Source organism: Periplaneta americana, chromosome 1, assembly GCF_040183065.1.
Source record: "Periplaneta americana isolate PAMFEO1 chromosome 1, P.americana_PAMFEO1_priV1, whole genome shotgun sequence".
In the NCBI taxonomy this organism is placed as follows: Eukaryota; Metazoa; Arthropoda; class Insecta; order Blattodea; family Blattidae; genus Periplaneta; species Periplaneta americana.
In genome coordinates this window covers 104,613,867-104,632,518 of record NC_091117.1, presented here as the reverse complement: position 1 = coordinate 104,632,518, position 18,652 = coordinate 104,613,867, and the positions used below count along the sequence as shown (strand labels likewise).

The 18,652-nt window shown below is 36.9% G+C and overlaps 1 protein-coding gene across 4 annotated transcripts in view; it reads left to right on the top strand.

Moving 5' to 3' along the window:
• The first annotated feature begins 1,507 nt into the window (after nucleotides 1–1,507).
• Nucleotides 1,508–18,652, top strand: part of LOC138699385 (uncharacterized) — a 206,452-nt gene continuing 189,307 nt past the window's right edge. Inside the window, exon 1 of one of the 4 annotated variants that reach the window (XM_069825236.1) lies at nucleotides 1,508–1,577. The gene's annotated coding sequence lies outside the window, so the exon portion shown is untranslated. Of the gene's footprint in view, nucleotides 1,578–1,669; nucleotides 2,161–18,652 lie in introns of those variants that run through there. The other 3 variants (XM_069825264.1, XM_069825227.1, XM_069825246.1) reach the window with 3 other exon arrangements.

Sequence of the window (18,652 nt, the reverse complement as noted above, 5' to 3'; positions counted from 1 at the left end):
AAGGGGGACTATTTATTATTGTGCATGCTGGATCTTCCTCTGAATTTATACCAGGAGCCTATCACAGTTTTAAGTCAAAATCTGCCAACGATCCCCATGAGGAAATGAACGCTGTTAATTCCAAACATTCGTTCGAAAACAAACTCCTTCCGAACATTCCACAACATAGCATCATAGTAATGGGTAACGCCTCTTACCATTCTGTACAGTTAAATAAAGCTCCCACTTCTGCATCTTCTAAATCAGACATGCAGTCTTGGTTACGTCAGAACAACATAGAGTACGACCCAAAGGCGACAAAAATCGTATTGTACGACATAATAAAATTTTAAAAAGGAGAAAATGGTAAGGTACGAACTGGATACCTCAGCTCAAAGTGAACCACAGCGGCGTACCGTAGTGCGACTGCACCATACCACTGTAATTTTAGTGTCATTGAGTTCATCTGGGCACAAGTGACAAATGATGTCGCTAAACATAATGTATCTTTCAAATCCAGTGAAGTCATAAAATTATTTGAAGAAGCGTTGTCCAAGTTCACGCCAGAGAATTGGAAAAATGCGTGTGAACATGTTAAAAAGGAAGAGGATTTTTTATTGGGAAAGGGATGGAATGATTGACAAAGCGGTGGATCGTTTCGTAATAAGTTTGGATTCTGATAGTGATGACGATGACGGTGATGACAACATGGAAGTAGAAGTAGAAGAATCCGCCACTGCACATACAAATAGTTTTATGGAGAGTGTCTGTCTCTTGCCACCATCCCCCCCCCCCGCAGATGTCCGGTCAGCCACTGAGTGAGTGAGAGGTAAGAAATATATCTTTCTCTGTCAACTAAAGAATTCTGTACTATAGCGTCGTGCATTACAGGCGCTATGTTTAGTTCAAGTTTGCCGAGTATGGCGAAGTTCAATATTCGCCGATGTTCGCTCTATAGGAGGAGGCCTGTAGTCTTTGTTTCACCTTGTTATAAAAATATTCGCTGTCCTCCACTCATGTTTTAAGCGCTGAAGGATTTTAGTATAAATCTTGCGAATCGTTTTTCATATAAAGTAAGATGAAATTTTTAATGTTGCCTCTCTCATGTTTGAACATTGCAGGATACTAGTTGCCACAATGATTGTCTGTCTTGTATATTAATTATTGTGTGGAGCCAAACTTGTGAACCGCTCTCTCACCAGAACAGAACTTCGACGACAAAGTTCACTCCCCAAAAGACCAGCCAGTTTCGTTTTGATCAAGTGTGGCATGTTTACTTTCTCTCTACCTGTCACCGTGGTGTTATTACTTATCAAATCACAGATGCTACTGAGAAATGTAAATGGTAGGGGAAATGTGGTGAGCGATTGCCTCTTCGACCGCCACAAACGTCACGGGATCTGCCGAGGATTGTGTGGTGTGTTTGTCAGAAGGTAGCTCCCAGGACGGACAGGTAGGATTAACGAAACAACAGCTGAGACGAGCGGGGATGTGGGTCAGTGACGTCATGAACGCCTTTCTAAAGCGGCAGCGGCGGGCGTAGCAGCATCAGAGTGCTTCCCGCAGTGGCACTACGAGGCGCGAGCATGTCTGCAGCGGTGAGTAGTATGCGGTGTCCTTGACACTCAGGGACGCTCTCCAATGTCATGCGCACGTTCTTACTAATCCGCTGGGGATTGGTCATCATTTCTAAATTGTCATCTGTTGTGGTTACATATTCAGCAAATCCGGGTTTGATTCTCTGCAGGGAGTGGAGATACATGAATGCTTCCCCTCAAGAGGGACTGGGTGTATCCTTGTCTTTTGTTTTAACCGTGTTGCTTTTCAGTGATGGCATCGATATACCTCTCATGGAAAATTTCGATTGTTCCGATGATTTCGAACAATGTGACCATTTGACCATACTTTGGTGAATTGACAGATTTCAGGTTACGATATAATAAAAAAAAAAAAAAAGGACAAAGACTGGATAGCAACAACCGTGAAAGATGAATACCGACAGTTGACCTGAGCTTTTGTGAATGAATGTAGTGATTGTGTCATTATAAGTGTAAATCTTTTTGTGCCTTTTTTTAAAGGAATACATGTGAAAAAGTGCTCTGATACCTAACTAACAGTGATAGCAAAGTGATTTGATTAGTGGCTTCCTGATCATTATGGAAACTTCCAATACGTTCATCGGTAAGTTTACAAATGCCAGCAGTTGAAGGGTTCAGATATTAGCGCCAAGTTAGGTCACTGCTTTTCATTGTGTTACGTCGTGTTTGTGTAAGCTACAACTACTATTCAGGCTCAAGTTCAGTCAGCTCACCTGAACAACAAATATTCTCCGTGAAATTTTTATTTCAACGAATAATATTTCAGGGAATTCATTACAGAGTACAGTACAGTACAGTCTCGTTTATTCGCACTAAATGGAACCGGAAGTCATCCAAAAAGAGAATTTGCATAATCTGGGAAATTAATGGGATATAATAGATACAGTGCATTGTAATGCAAATTAAATACTCCAAACATAACAACTTACCATATGTTTTCACATAAATTGTTATACACTTCAGGCATTTAAATAGGCTACACTAGATTCTCGTTAATACGGCTCTCAGTAATCTGCCTCACAATTATCTTGTCTCCTTCCAGTGTACTTCCTATCACTTTTACTGTAATAATTTTCTGATATATGACTGAAATACTTATACAGGGCTTCAATTTAAAAACTTTCCAGTCTAAATAACTATACAATTTAAATTAAATTTCATTAAACAAAAAACACGTCAAGTTATATAGAGTGTAACAAAAATGTAGGCCTATGTCAAAACATTCCTCACATGTAGAGGATGAAAATATGTTACATGAACATGGATCCGAAAACGCTTCATTTCCTTCTTAAATCTCGTTTCTTACAACTCTGCTTACATTGTATGATACGCAAAATAGGCCTAGTCAGTGGTAACTGTCATTATAGCTATTGTGTAACAACAACCCCGTACCAGAACTATCTGATTACACTCAAACTCTTGTGTATTTATGGTTAGAATGTAATTACTAAAGGCCGGATTTCTAAGCACAATCAAACAGTAAAATAAGTAAGCAAATAAGCACGAAAAATGGTGAAAATAAGCACCAAAATAAGCAAAAACGAATACACGGAAATATGATGATAAATTATTTGTTTCGTAACAAAAGCCTTATTGAAGGCTGTTGCAGTAAACAAGGAAGGTTATCCTGAGATTTTCCTTTGTGAAGTTCCTGCTTCTGTCAGGGAAGAATGATTTGTACAGTGAAAATGTTCTTTCGACGTCGCATGACGTCACAGGCGCATGTGAAAAACACCACAGTTCTTGTTCGGTGAATTCCTCTTCAATATCTGTTTCTTCACTGGAAAGCTTTTTAGAAATTTGACACAGTGTTTTGTAACCGGAATTTTTCTGTAATACCCGACTCAGTTTGTCGAACGCAATTTTTGCAGCCCCATGTGTTTCTGAAGATAATGTTACCGAAATTTCGTCTATCAGAGAAAGTGAATGTCCCAAGGAATAAAATTATTTCGAGGTTCCAACTGCTTTAAAATTTCGGGTATTTTGGAGAAACGGTTATGGATGTACTGAATCTTTTCTCGGATGCCGTTTTTAGCAAAACATTCATGGGCTGTGGCAATGCTGACTGCATCTTCTGTATTTAGGGAATTCAAAACATTTTTCACTTCACTGAAATGTTCCGCGTAGTAGGACATAGCCTGTAACCACGTACCCCATCGAGTTAGACTGGCTGAGCAGGTAAAGACAAACTTGGAAGGAGTTCACGAAATTTTTTAATTTTAATCGATGACTTTATAAACACTTTCTTCACGCTGAAAATAAGAAGATCCATGTCTTTATACTGCCTAGTCGCAGAAGCTTGGCGGGGAATCCCAAGGTTCTCTCCTATTTAGAACTACATAGCATTTCACAACATCTTGGGTCATACTCTAGCATTGCTTTCTTACACATTCGACTGAAGTTAATTTTTTATTAGCCAATAAAAAAAAAGGGAATCAGTGACAAATGACGGCTAGGAATGAAATATGCACTTTTAAAATCACAGTTTTGAGTAAAATATGCTGTTTTAATTAAAAATCTTAAAATAAGTAAGCAAAAACGTTTTCCTGCGAAATAATCATTTATAAGCACTAACAAACATAGTTACAACTGCTTTTCTAGGTGTGTCTTACGAAGTATAACCTTTCTGCTTATCTTTAAAAGTGTGGAAAAGAATATGCATTTTGCTTAGAAATCCGGGCTTTAGGAATTACCTACGTACAAATAGCGGTGGCGGAGATTTACAATACATTCTCTTTCTGTGTTTTCCACATTTATAGTGTTCAATGTTCAAAAACAAAATAAATTGCATATCATACAATGTAACGAGAGTTTAGAAAAAAGAACTCTAACAAGGTAAAAAAAAGTGTTTCCGGACCGATATTCATGTAATATTTTCATCCTCTAGCCTACATGTGAGGAATGTTTCCCTGAAGTTGTGACATACCCTTTTGTTACACTCTATATATTGAGGGGGAAGTTTAAAATCAGACTTAATTGCAAACGGTAGGTTTCACCTCCTCACCTCCACTTCGAAATTTAAAATAGTACCTCTATCTTGTGATAAGAAATTGGAAATTTATTCTTTGAAGAGGTGGAAAAATTAAAATATCCTGGAACAACAGTAACAAATATAAATGATACTCGGGAGGAAATTGAAGGCACAATAAATATGGGAAGTGCCTATTATTATTAGGTTGAGAAGCTTTTATCATCCAGTCTGATCTCAAAAAAGCTTCAAGTTAGAATTTATAAACCAGTTATATTACCGGTTGTTCTGCATGGTTGTGAATCTTGGACTCTCGCTTTGAGAGAGGAACAGAGGTTAAGGGTGTTTGAGAATAAGGTGCTTAGGAAAATATTTGGTGCAAGAGGGATGAAGTTACAGGAGAATGGAGAAAGTTAAATAACGCAGAACTGCATGCATATTATTCTTCACCTGACATAATTAGGAACATTAAATCCAGACGTTTGATATAGGCAGGGCATGTAGCACGTATGAACAAATCCAGAAATGCATATAGAGTGTTAGTTGGGAGACCGGAATAGGACCTTTGGGGAGGCCGAGAAGTAGATGGGAAGATAACATTAAAATGGATTTGAGGGAGGTGAGATATAATGGTAGAGACTGGATTAATGTTGCTGAGGATAGAGACCGATGACGGGCTTATGTGAGGGCGGCAATGAACCTCCGTTCAAACTCTTTGGTGAAGCTAACATTAGTTAAATAGAATTTTAGTAAGTCAATTAATATTTTATTGTATTAGAGTACTTTATTCCTTATAATCTTTATATACTTTCTTGTAATCGTGTAATAGTCAATTAAATGCCACTCGAGTTTTGATTTTCTCTAGATAAATCTGCGAGTAAATCGATAAAATCAAAACCTCTAGTGAGATTACTGTTGAAATGTTATGTTTTATTTAACGACGCTCGCAACTGCAGAGGTTATATCAGCGTCGCCGGATGTGCCGGAATTTTGTCCCGCAGGAGTTCTTTTACATGCCAGTAAATCTACTGACATGAGCCTGTCGCATTTAAGCACACTTAAATGCCATCGACCTGGCCCGGGATCGAACCCGCAACCTTGGGCATAGAAGGCCAGCGCTATACCAACTCGCCAACCAGGTCGACTAATAGATAAATATATACATAAATCGTGTAGGTAAATCGACATTGGACCTTCATGACTAGATCGACACTCCGCACAGAAAGGAAAACTTTCGTGTCGTTTCAATAGCTCAGACGCTAAGACTTCTGTGTGTTGTGTAGAGAGTGCGAGTTCGATTCTTAGTCAAAACAACAATTTTTTTTTGTCTAAATAACGTTGAAATAACTAACGTTGAAATAGAGTTTTACAAAGTCCTGACATTAAATGTTAATGATCTCAAATAATACAAAATTACAAATTATAATACTATAAACGTTAATCTAATGAATGCATTTACATTATATTTAAAACTAACAATTAGAATGAAATTAAAAAAGTATTCCTAAGCCACACAGACAAACTTTTACAAAGGTTTAGAGTCCTTAGACCTATGCCATTTATTAATTATTACAATATTTTATTAGTAGCTTTCCCATATGTGTAAGAAATGCACTCGCACAAAGCAATTTTTGTTAAAAGTGTGGCTTTGGACTATTTCATTCTCACCCCTTCAGTTCATTTTAACTATTTTATCTACGTGTTTGGCAACAATGTTTAATTTAATGTGCATTCAATTTTATTCATGTTATGATTGAATGAAAAGCACTGTTGCAGTTATTAACTAATTAGATATATTAATACTAATTATTAAATCCATTTGTTAAATAACGAATTGCAGTATCTTTTGCAAAATCTTGAATGTTTAAGTTGTCAGTAATATTTATGTACTACATACTATAAGGCATTAAAAAAAAGAAGACGTTTCAATTATACAGTGAAACCGACACGCTACTGTACTCGTATGAGCTAGACAGTGACATTAGCAGCAGTCCAGAATTTAGATCCCACAGCAAACATTTGCCATTCGGATTCATAGAAGCAATGATATTTTGTGACCCGAGCTATGTTGTGAAATCGTGGCCTTAAGTAGCTGTCTTCGTGATCCTTCTTCTGGTCCTTGTCCTTGTTGTGGTCCTTGTAACAATTCTTGTTGTTGACTTTGTCATGGTACTTATCGTGGTTCTTTCGTATTCCTAGTCGTGAACCATATCGTAGTTGTTATTGTAATCCTTGTCGTGGTGCTTTCCGTTGTTCATGTCGTCATCATTAACGTAGTCCTTGTCGTTTTTCTCGCGATTCTTATCGTCATCTTGTTGCCTTTGTTGTAGTCCTAATCGTGGTCCTTGTTGTATTTGTCATGGTTCTAATCGTGGCTTTGGTGCTTGTCGTAATGCTTGTCATGATCCTTGTTATGTCCCTGTCGTAATCCTGATTGTTATCCGTATCGCGATGCATGTCCTGATCCTTACTGCGGTCGTTGTTATTCTTGTCTTTGTGTTCGTCCGTTTCGTGGTCCTATAATGGTCGTTGTTTCTTTGTCGTAATACTTGTCGTGGTCATTATTGTTGTCCAAGCCATGGTGTCTTATTGTGATCATTGTCGTGGTGCATGTCATGGTCCATGTCATGATATTTATCGTGGTCCTTGTTCTTATCGAGGTCCTTATAGTGGTCCTTGATGTCTTTGCCATGGTCTTTATCGTGGCCATTATTGTATCTGTTGTGGTTATTCTCTGCTTTGTTGGGGTTCTTATCACAGCGTTTGTTTCCATTGTAATGGCCTTTTTCGAACTTGTTTTTGTCATGGTCCCTAGTGGCCTTGGTCCTTATCGTTGTCCATGAAGTGATTCTTATAGTTGTCTCTGTCTTTGTCCATTTCTCGTTCTTATATTAATCCTAGTTGTCTCTAGCATGTTCCTTACCGTGACAATTGTTGCCTTTGTCATAATATGTTTTTATCGTGAACATTGTTGTCTTTGTCGTGGTCCTAGTTGTCATTTTAATGACCCTTATCGTTCTTTTTGTTTTTGTCATGGTTCTTATCGTGGTCCATGTCGCGATTATTATCGTGGTTCTTGTCTTCGTTCATGTGACGCTTTTTACATTAGTCCTTGTTGTCTCTGGTACAGTCCTTATCGTGATCCTCATTCTTTTTGTCATGTTTTTTTTATCGTGATCATTGTTGCTTTTTTCGTAATCTTTGTTTTCATTGTAATGGCCCTTATCTTACTCCTTGTCTTTGTCATGGTCTTGGTCCTTATCGTAGTGCTTGTCGTGTTCCTTATCGTAGTCAGTGTCGCGGTCCTTAAAGTGGTTCATGTTATGGTTCTTATCATCCTGAACCTTATGGTGCGTGTCGTGGACCATGTCGTGATCCTTATCGTAGTCCTCGTCCTTATTCTTATCGTGATGCTTATAGTGGTCCGTATTCTCCTTTCGCATAGACCTTATCGTAGTGTTTGTCATGGTCTTTATGTGATAGTTATCGTAGTGTTTGTCGCGATCCATGTCGTTATTCTTATCGTGGTCCTTGTCTTTGTTTTGTTGTTGTCATGGGTCTTAACATCGTTCTTGTCTTTTACGAAGTCCTTATGGTGATTATTCTGTGGTCCATGTAATGGTCCTTATCGTGATCGTTGCCGTAGATCTTTTAATGATCCTTGTTGTCTTTGCTACGGTCCTCATCGTGGTCACTGTTGTCTTTGTCATGTTTAACATAATCCTTGTCTTCGTTTTGGTTCTTATCATGGTCCTTATCGTGGTATTTGTTGTCTTTGTTATGATCCTTATCATGGCCTTGATCCTTATCGTGGTTCATGTCCTGATTCTTATCATCAACCTTGTCTTTATCGTGGTCTAATTTGTAATTAGCTATTATCGTGGTCCTTGTCTTTATCCATATCGCGTTTCTTATATTGGTTCTTGTTTTCCTTGTCATGGTCCTTATCGTGATCCTTATTATTTTGTCGTAGTCCTTGCTGTCTTTGACATGTCTCTTATCGTGATCTAGTTGTCTTTATTGTGGTCATTGTTGGCATTGTAATAGTCCTTATCGTCCTCCTTGCTGCTTTTGCTATGGTCCTTAATAAGTATTTGTTGTCTTTGTCATAGTCCTTATCGTGGTCCATGTCGTGGTATTTATTGTAATCCTTGTCGTGGTGTTTGTCGTGTTCCCTGTCGTAGTATATTATTATGGTCCTTATCGCGGTCCTTGTTGTCTTTCTAATAGTCCTTTTCATGGTCCTGGTCCTTTTAATCCTTATGGTGGTCTATGTCGTGGTATAATCCTTGTCGTGGTGTTTGTCGTGTTTCTTGTATGTAACCATGGACCTGATCTTTGTCCCTGTCGAGGTCCTTGTTGTCTTTGTCGTGGTCCTTACAATGCTCCTTTCTGCCTTTGCCATATGTCTACGTTTGTCGTTTCAAAATTAATATTGATTTTGCACTTTGTCGAGTGACTTTCGTGTTACACGGTATATTTCAATCTTTCATTAAAGCTAAACGATCAAAGACGCAAAAAGAGACCTACACCAGAAATACACAGACAACTGATAACATTTTGCACTGGTGTGCACTTTGGAGTAGGATGAAAATAGGCCTATGCATGCACGACCAGATGTCTTCCTGGCTACGTCGTTATCGAGTGAACCGCGCTGTAGAACTTTAACTTCCGACGACCAAGAGTCGTCTCATTCTTTTTAAGGGGAACTGTACATCACGAGATTTTCTGTAAGGTCAAACATAAGAAACATAAACTTGAATTCAGCTCTGCGACTTGTGACATCAAATTTCACCCCAAGAATAGCCCTAATAATTCAGAGCAAATGTAAATCTGCTTTTCGTAATACTAGTTTGTGCATTATTACAATTAAAAGTTAATTTCATAAATGCAACTGATCAATAATTTATGTAATAAAGAAATTGTTATCAAGAAGTTTTACTTTCACTTTATTGTACAGGGACATCATTTTATTTTTACTTCAACTTTTATTGTACCTGAGTTTTTTAATGTACTTCACTCCCACCCCTTCTACTAACGAAGTTCCAACTGTCGTCCACACAGAACCAAGGCCGCAGTACTGAGTTAGTGAGTATAGTAAGTGTCAGAAATATGTTCGCGTTTTCCAGTGACGAAAACTTCCAATATTGAATCATATTTTCGCACAGGTACTGTCGTCCGTTTGCCTACGTCGCATCCCGATTTCCCCCATCTGCTTCTGCTCGCTCCACTGTAAAGACTAGTGGCTGGGCTCTCTTAGCTCTTTTCTGAAAACATTAATTTCTGTTAGGAATTAATTGGACGTCTACGTATTATGCAACTGTTTAAAATAGCTTAAATAAAAGGGCCTCGTTAAGTAATTAACTATCACGTGATCCCCCCCCTTTCTATTATCCTGCGACATAACCACTTGGACGGACAGTAGATAGCATGTCTGAGTAATTTTATCTGTGCGGGTCGGGCAGAAATGAAGACTGAATTTACAGTACGTAAGGTACTCTTTTATAGAGTAGGTACAGAATTATTTCAACATGAGTTACTAAGTATGAAGGAAGAAACTGGTAATTGGAATTAGGCACAAAAGATCTGAAGCCTGTATCGAGATGAACGGCCACCATTTTCAAAAATGTGTTTAAATATCCATAGGTATGATTATTTTTCAATTTAACTTCATTCTCTATATTGTACGCTAATGTGCTGTAGACAGTATAATATGCATTGCATAATGAATACGTTCGCATGGATAACTCAGTTCGTGAGTAAAAACACTTATTGTTAACACTGTACTATATTTTGATTAAACAAAACCTAATGAAAATTATCAAACTCAAAATCGCGATATTTCCTACTTTACGTAAATGGATGAACTACTTTTCTTCCCTCTTATACCTAGTGAAGTGATTTGTTTGTATTTTACGCCAGAACCATCGAACTCCAGTCGTGGAAGGAGGTAGCAAACTGTTTCCGGGTCTCAATCATTAATCCAAAGGTATAGCCAGATTAATATTAAAAATGTCAGTAAAAATAAAATGATGTCCCTGTACATTATATTGCATTGCAGCAGCTAAAACTTTTAATTAATTTATTACATTTCATCGACGGTTTAGTTTGAACGTTCTACTGTGTTATGTTGTATGAATAAAATTTAAATTTAAAATAATTCAAACATACAGATAATTATTCTGTTATATTTAATAACACACATTTCATAAATGTACCAAAATATTTATGCTTGAAAGAAGTGTTAATACAAAACGTTGTGAGCAGTGTTACGGCCCACCACTGCTTGTGGTGATATTTTCTCTCTCTTTCTATCAAACCTGTTATCAAGTTCCCCACTTTTTGTGTGCCCTTCCTACTTCCCATACCATGCCTGTGCCTGAGATAGGGGAATTCTATGGGGTATTGATGGAATGAAGATCGGACAGAATTATATTTGTGGGTAAACGGGATAAAAGAAAGGAAACCCCAACTGTGACCTTGACCGCACAAGTATCACTAGGCTATGAATATTTCCAGACCTAACCGGATCTCGAACCCGGACTTCGCAATACACAAAACTTCTATAATTCCTTTATCAATTTAGCCGCCTGTAATTTATTTCTTGAACTTTTATTCGAAGGGTGACCCGTAAGTTTCAGGAGATTATTCTTTGAAATATTTCAAACAAAAAAAAAAAATTAATGCAATTTTACTCGTTTTTGCTTCCTTTTCGAGATAAAAATAGTTTTATATGAAATACTTCATAGCATGTTTTGAGAAAGCCATTGATTTAATTTCCAATATGTTCAGTCACTTTAAGAGAGCAGTGTATTATGATAATAAATGATAGAGAGAATTTCACTTTTGCCCTTTAAATGTGTAGAAATTTGTTCCGAACCAATGTAACTTTTCGTTCTGCAAAGGAATTTTACCATGTTACATTTGTTCGTATCAAATTTCTGTACATTTAAAGGACAAATCCAAAATTCTTTCACTTATTTATTATCATAAAACACTGCCCTCTTAAACTGACTGTATTTGCATGAAAATATCGAAATTTGCGTTTTTTAATATAATTTCATACTTCTGAAAGAAATACTGGAATGTGATGTTATTTGGGAATCATCAATCAGACTGGGGTAGGCCTTTAGGATAATAAGTATCTATATCGTCATAAATCGTTACGTTTGTATCTCTAGCTGTGATCTATTTCTCGCTCGGCGATGATGTCAATAGCGAGCCCTTGAGAAGTATCGGTGAAACTCCGACTGTACGTGCAGGCACGCTAAGCTAACGCCACAGAGCCCGCGTGACGGGCTTGCTGAAAGCCATCCCACAATACTCAGGCATTTGACAGCGAGCTGTATTTCTTCTTCCTCAAGGTCACGTTTATTTAAATATTTTTCGATTCCAAATTATTCAGATCACTTTACATCTGCTTTAAATGTAAATCAAATATACAACATGTCCCACAATTCAACCGAAAAGATTGGAGGGATTATGGAGGGGACTGAGACATTTTGAGATAAAGTCTAGACCTAATTATTGAGCTGTGATGCATTTTTTACATAAGATAAGTTTACTGATGTCATTATTAAAGGAATATATTGTATATGCATGATTTCTCTTCACAAGCTTCATTCCTCCTATCGTACACGGGAGAATGTAGTAGTAATACTCACTGAACAGTAGTTTGAAAATGATGTAATGTATTTATAATAATAATAATAATAATAATAATAATAATAATAATAATAATATCACCATCATCATCACCGTCATCATTGCTATCTCTTTTTCTTGTATTAGCTTAATGAAAGCTCTATAGTGTTCTTTGACTCCGTGGACCCTCTACAGGGCTTTAATTTAATTTGTATTATTTTTGTCAGTGTTTGTATTTTTTGTATTTGTGTGTGCTACCTGGCAGGATGGAAGAGAAGGCTTTATGGCCTTAATCCTATCAGATTAAATAAATTAATAAATAATAAAATAAATAAATAATTAAATAAATAAAAAAAAATATATTTTTTCTTTTGGTAAAATTCGTCTTTCTGCGGGACTATGCACGCCACTGACAACAGTTCGAATTTTTAAGATAGAGTACGGCTTACTCTTTCCCCACGACCGTAGCTAGGCGAAAGATGAAATGAAGGCATTGGATCCTCGATTGTCTAATGTGTTGTCTGGTTGCTATGAATAGTAAACAACTAAAATCTTCAAGAAATAAAGTTTTTGATACTTGTAAATGCATATTATTAAATATTGCTGAAACTGTTTCTTATCCTAATCTACATAAAGATTATATTATTCGTCAACAGTGCATATTATACTGTATACTGTGGAGTCCCGGCCACCAAAGTCACTCAAATGAATGCACTCCTTGTATAATGACAATTGACTTAATATATAGATATCAATATATTATCGTACATGTCGAACATGGAGTAAAGCCACAAAAGAAAAAGTACTAAAGGAGAAAGATTCGATCCGGTGTTGGTGATTGAAACTCGGCGTAGTTCAGTGGTTACAGCGCCCAGTGCATAGAACTGGGGATCCCTGGTTTCGTCAGTGATATAGTATTATAGAGGATTTCTCGTTAAGAAAAAAGCATTGATCTTATGGGCCTTGCTTAGTACACTGTTGCCGCAAGGTGCCTCCATTAGAAGAAAAAGTGAGGTATAGTATGTCTGTATCACTCTCTTCACAACATGTACAGTTTATCGCACAAAATAGGCATGTCAAGTCCAAATGATTGAAAAAACCTATTAATGGCATAATGATTTCAGAAAAAAAAACATACAATGTCATTATATTTTATATACATTACAATTAAACTTTGGACATTTAGGCCATTAACCAACTTTTGGATACCTGAACTAGATTACAAAGCAATAAAAAAAATATACATTAAAATACAGTTTAGGCACCTAAAAATACAATTTTAGGCAGCTGGAAATACGATTTTAGGAACCTAAATATTTTTACCCGCTCCAACTACAATAACTATAACGATGCAAATAATTAGTGAATATTAAGCTATACAGTGATAAAGACAGTAAAAAGTATTGTGGTTAAGAACTTTTATTATGTCTTAAATTGTGAATAATCAACTTATTATTAATGAATTCATCGGCCTCATTGCTCTGTATCGCTGCCGATACGTATGTCTCAATATTACAATTAAACTAATTAATTTCTTATTGCACATTATTCATAATTGGCTCTGCAGGACATAATGATCAATGATCATAATATAAGCCTAAATTTTCTGTTGTCAGACTTTACCTTTTGTTAGTTTTGCGCTTATGAAATGGTTCTATCTTTCCTCGTGACACTGTTCTTTTGTATTCCTACAGTCCGCTCAAGTGCTATAAAAAACGTGTTACTCGTACTTTCCGGGAACTTTTTCATTCTTATAACCAAACTATTACAATGTCTTTGAGCCAGAACATCCTCTTTCATTGCTGCACTAAAAACGTCTCGCCCGTGTCGGACTGGTTAAGGCTGGTTCGCAATAAACCGGGAACAGAAACGACAACGAGAACGGAAATAATATTGAATACATTTATTTTAACAATATTTCTGTTCTCGTTGTAGTTTCCGTTCCAGATTTATTGTGGACCAGCCTTTAGCCTCCCTGCCTTCCAACGTGGCGACCCGGGTTCGATTCCATCTGAGCCAGGAAGAAATTTGTGGTGGACAAAGCGGGCGCGTGGAGTTTTTCTCGCGGTTTTCCTGTTTCAATACACCTCAACACCCTCATTCTGAGAGTCCTTCCAAAACAAATACCAAATGGCTGATAGTTGTACACATTTATTTTTAATAAAGATTATTACTGCTACACGAAAAATTAAAAACACAGTCATATTAACAGAAATAGGTATTTTTCTACTCTAAAACTTTAAAATAACTCATAATGGGAAAAAATAGGTATTTTACGCATATAAAGCATAAAGCCCATACCAAATGTTAACATTTTGTGTAAAACTTGAACTTGAAGCTATTTCAGCAGTGTTAGTTTATTCCTACAGAAAAAAAAATGGCATTAGTCTAAAATTCTAGATCTAATTATAGCATATTACATGCAGTATACATAATTATATAACTAAACATCGCAGACAATGTTATACTTATTTTAACAGTGTGAAATCTTGGCCTCCACTGTACCGCCCCTACTTGTCTGTTGAAGTCCACAGTGGAGATGTTTGGCAAGAGAGAATTTAGTTGTTACCCCGTTATTCGTAAATTAAATATTTGGTAATTTAAGAAGTGTAACAATATTTTAGCACATGAAATCGCTCTAGTTCTCAATGAAATTATGTTCAATTAATTAAAAGGAACTAATTAATTATTAATTCTGAAGGAAACATTTACAAATAGTCGATAGAAACCGCCCCATATATTCAGTGCTTTTTTTCTTAACGTGAAATCCTCTATAGAAGTTGCGTAATCAAGATGTACACTTATTCTACGTTATAGCATACCTCTGTTGCAACCTAAATACAGTATTTTCCTTTGAATCATACAATATTTGTATGTTAATTACTTTCCTCAGTTATTTCTTTCGAAATTTAGGTACGTATTTTTATCTTCATACATTATTATTGCAGTAGTCTAGACAAGTAATTTTTAACAATAAATGCAAGTAATTCGCTAATCGTGTAGACGCTTACTCGCCTTTACGTTTACGTACCTACAAAACTGTCGTTTGAACTTCCAATTTGAACGATAAAATGAATCTCCTGACAATCAGAGTGACAGTGATCTTACTCGACAAATGATCATATGTTTTCACTAAGTCAGATAGAATTTTAGTCAGTGACGTGCTAACTCTCAACAAGTTTCATGCTATTGTATGCAATTTTGAATCCGAAGTTCCTTATCTCAGAATGTTTGAGTTCTCTTCACAATCACTCCAATTTTTCTGTTGAATTGTGAGACATTCTGTATATGATTTACCTGTAGTTCTGCTTAGGAATACAATTTAAATCCAGACAAGCTTGAGATGGGCAGGGCATATAGCACGTATGGGCGAATCCAGAAATGCATATAGAGTGTTAGTTGGGAGGCCGGAGGGAAAAAGACCTTTAGGGAGGCCGAGACGTAGATGGGAAGATAATATTAAAATGGATTTAAGGGAGGTGAGATATGATGATAGAGACTGGATTAATCTTGCTCAGGATAGGGACCAATGGCGGGCTTATGTGAGGGCGGCAATGAACCTCCGGGTTCCTTAAAAGCCAGTAAGTAAGTAAGTAAGTAAGTAAGTAAGTAAGTAAGTAAGTAAGTAAGTAAGTAAGTAAGTATGGATTGAAATATGTAACTACATTAATAGATTCAGCGTAGCGCAAGTGCACGAGTTAGTTGCTGCCATTTCTTGAGTTCAGTATGATTATTGGAAGCATAGGATTACTCTCACAATAGCTGGATAGTTTCTTTTTTTCGGAAAATATCTCTCCAGTTTGTACTCCAGGTCACAGTGCCAGTGTTTGTCAAATCATATGTGGAGTAGATTCCTCTCACCCCAATTGCCTTCTCAAAGACATTTTTGTAACTCAATGTCCCACTCCAACCTGTACCTAACAAAATCTGTTGTCGGGCTGCGAGTAGTCGTACCCCGGCGTACGATAAGTCCATACATACTTCCCTACGCAGCAACGATCTAGAAATAGAATATAGAGTGGCGATCTTGCCGCCATCTTTGAAACTTTTGAACCTATGTCCGCCATGTTTTAACTGGTCAACATATTATCCTATAGGATAATACGGAAAGTGACTATAGAACATGTTGCACCTAATGAATCTTCTGTTATATCGCATTAACCCATAGATTCCATTTTACTAACATTTCTTTATTTTAACAACGGTCAGGAAACCCATGCAACAGTTTATTCCATACATCTTACGTTAACATCGAAGTTTAAAGTTGTGGATACAAGTGGGCGTGGTTCCTATAGAATGGGGCTGAAGGGACTGTTTAGGATGTTGCATCTTGTGAATCTTATTTTATATTGTAATAACTCATAGGTCCCATTTTTAGCAGTGGGAAGGAAACCCACGCAACATTTTATTGTATACATCTTACATTGACATTGAAGTTTTAAGATGTAGAACAAGTAGGCTACAGAAGTGGGCCTGGTTCCTATAGAATGAGACGGAAAGGGTAGTCCAGGATAGTTGCATCTTTTGAATCTTATTTTATATCGCAATAACTCGTATATCGCACTTTTTGACTAACACTTCTTTATTTTTAATAGTCGTCAGTAAACCTATGCAGCAACGTTTTATTCCATACATCTTAGCTAACTGGAGTTGGCATGTTTCCTTTTTTTCGAGTACAATGATTAGTCGATAGAGTGAAACTTAAGTAATATTCATATTCAAATGTCTAAATACACTTTTTTTGGGAATTAGTCATTTTGGCATTATGAAAATGTAGGCGAGATCGAAAACGCTTTCAGTGGAAGACACGTAAGCTTCAGTTTTGTCGGACACACATAGGCTACCTGAAGTTGTATTCATGCCGTATGTTATATAGACCAGAATTCTGGTGGTGTTCTATTGAATTTTCCTCTGCCACAGAAGAGAAAGCTTCTTCGAAACTTCGCTTCTTCGGTGGAGACCTAGAAGTCTCTTTTCTTTTTAAATGAGATGGAAAATCGAATATGGTTGGTATTGCATTAAGCAACAAAAGCCTCCTCTCGTTTACAAAATACATGTACAGTATTTAATATCGAAATGTGCAGGACACAAAACACTCTCTATTGTGAGAAACCACTTCTCTCCATTTGTGAAGCCCACTGCTTAGTTAACAAATCATTTTTCAGTGGAAAAGAATGAAGACGTTACAGAATCTTTCTATCAATAGTCCTAACTGTTATTACATGTATAGTAATAACAAACAATGACACACTACTTACTTGCAATATGACGTATTCTTTGTTTTGTCTTTGGTTGCTACAGTTATAAGCAGAGCACACAAGAGGCATCTTAATTACGGGATTTAAAAATCTCCACGTGCTTCAGTGGCGGTTCCTCGGGGGGAGGGAAGGGAGGAACGTCCTCCTCACATTTTCTTCTTTTGAAAGTAAATACCAAATAAAATATGTGTCTTGAAATTCGAGGAAGATTCGATAATTTTTAAGTTCACAGCTGTAAGAAAAACTCGGTTCATCGAGTTTTAAACGACGCGCACTCATGTGCTGTAGAAAACTGTGAGAAAGATGCGAGATTGCCTGTGTAGAGGAAAGGCACTCCATTCCTCCTCTACTGCAGTTAACACACATAGACAACAGCGCACTAGCGGCCAGAGAAAGAAGCAGAGTTTTAAAGCAAGTAAATGAACGGAGAGGGAGGAGATCCTCCTCTGAATCAGTCATGGCCCATGGGCGGGAAATAGAAACCGACTGGTCGTGCAGCAAGCTCGCTACCGCTGCCACCTAACGATGTTGCATTCAACCGTACTATAACACATCTAGGAGGAGACACAACAAAAACAGTTTTAACGCAACGCTATGAAAGACACCATGTAAACTTTTTTTTTAAATTATAAATCAAAAATATTATTCATTGCACTTTATATAGGCTACTATTCATGGTTTGAAACTTTCGTGGATATTTGAAAGTTAAAGTCGGGTTTATGTAAAACAAAGAAGAAGTAGTTTTACGTAGTTGGCCCCTGAAATTCACTTCTATTCATTGTTTACTAGACGGGCAACAGCCAAGTTGTCAGTTTTGTACAAATATATTTGAAACTGAAAGTAGGTACTCCAAACTACATCATTTTTAACATAAAAAATTAATCGGCCACCGGCAGCTTTGAACAATAATGATAGTATGACTTTACAAGAACTGACATTCTTCAAAAGCATGTGATAGACTACTGAACTTGTAAAATATACATGTGGCAACACAGACCACGTGGGTGGGTGCAGTGTTCTCGCTTTCCTCAGATTATTTCCCATTCCCATTTCCATTTCCGTAAAACGGTTCCGATTACGAGTTAGTAGCTAGTCTTTTCCAACACGTGTGATGCTGTAGTGTGCTCGAAAAATGCCACGAGGTTGTGAATTTCCTTGTAATTGTTAATTTGTGCAATTATTCAACAATGAATGGAAGTGAAAAC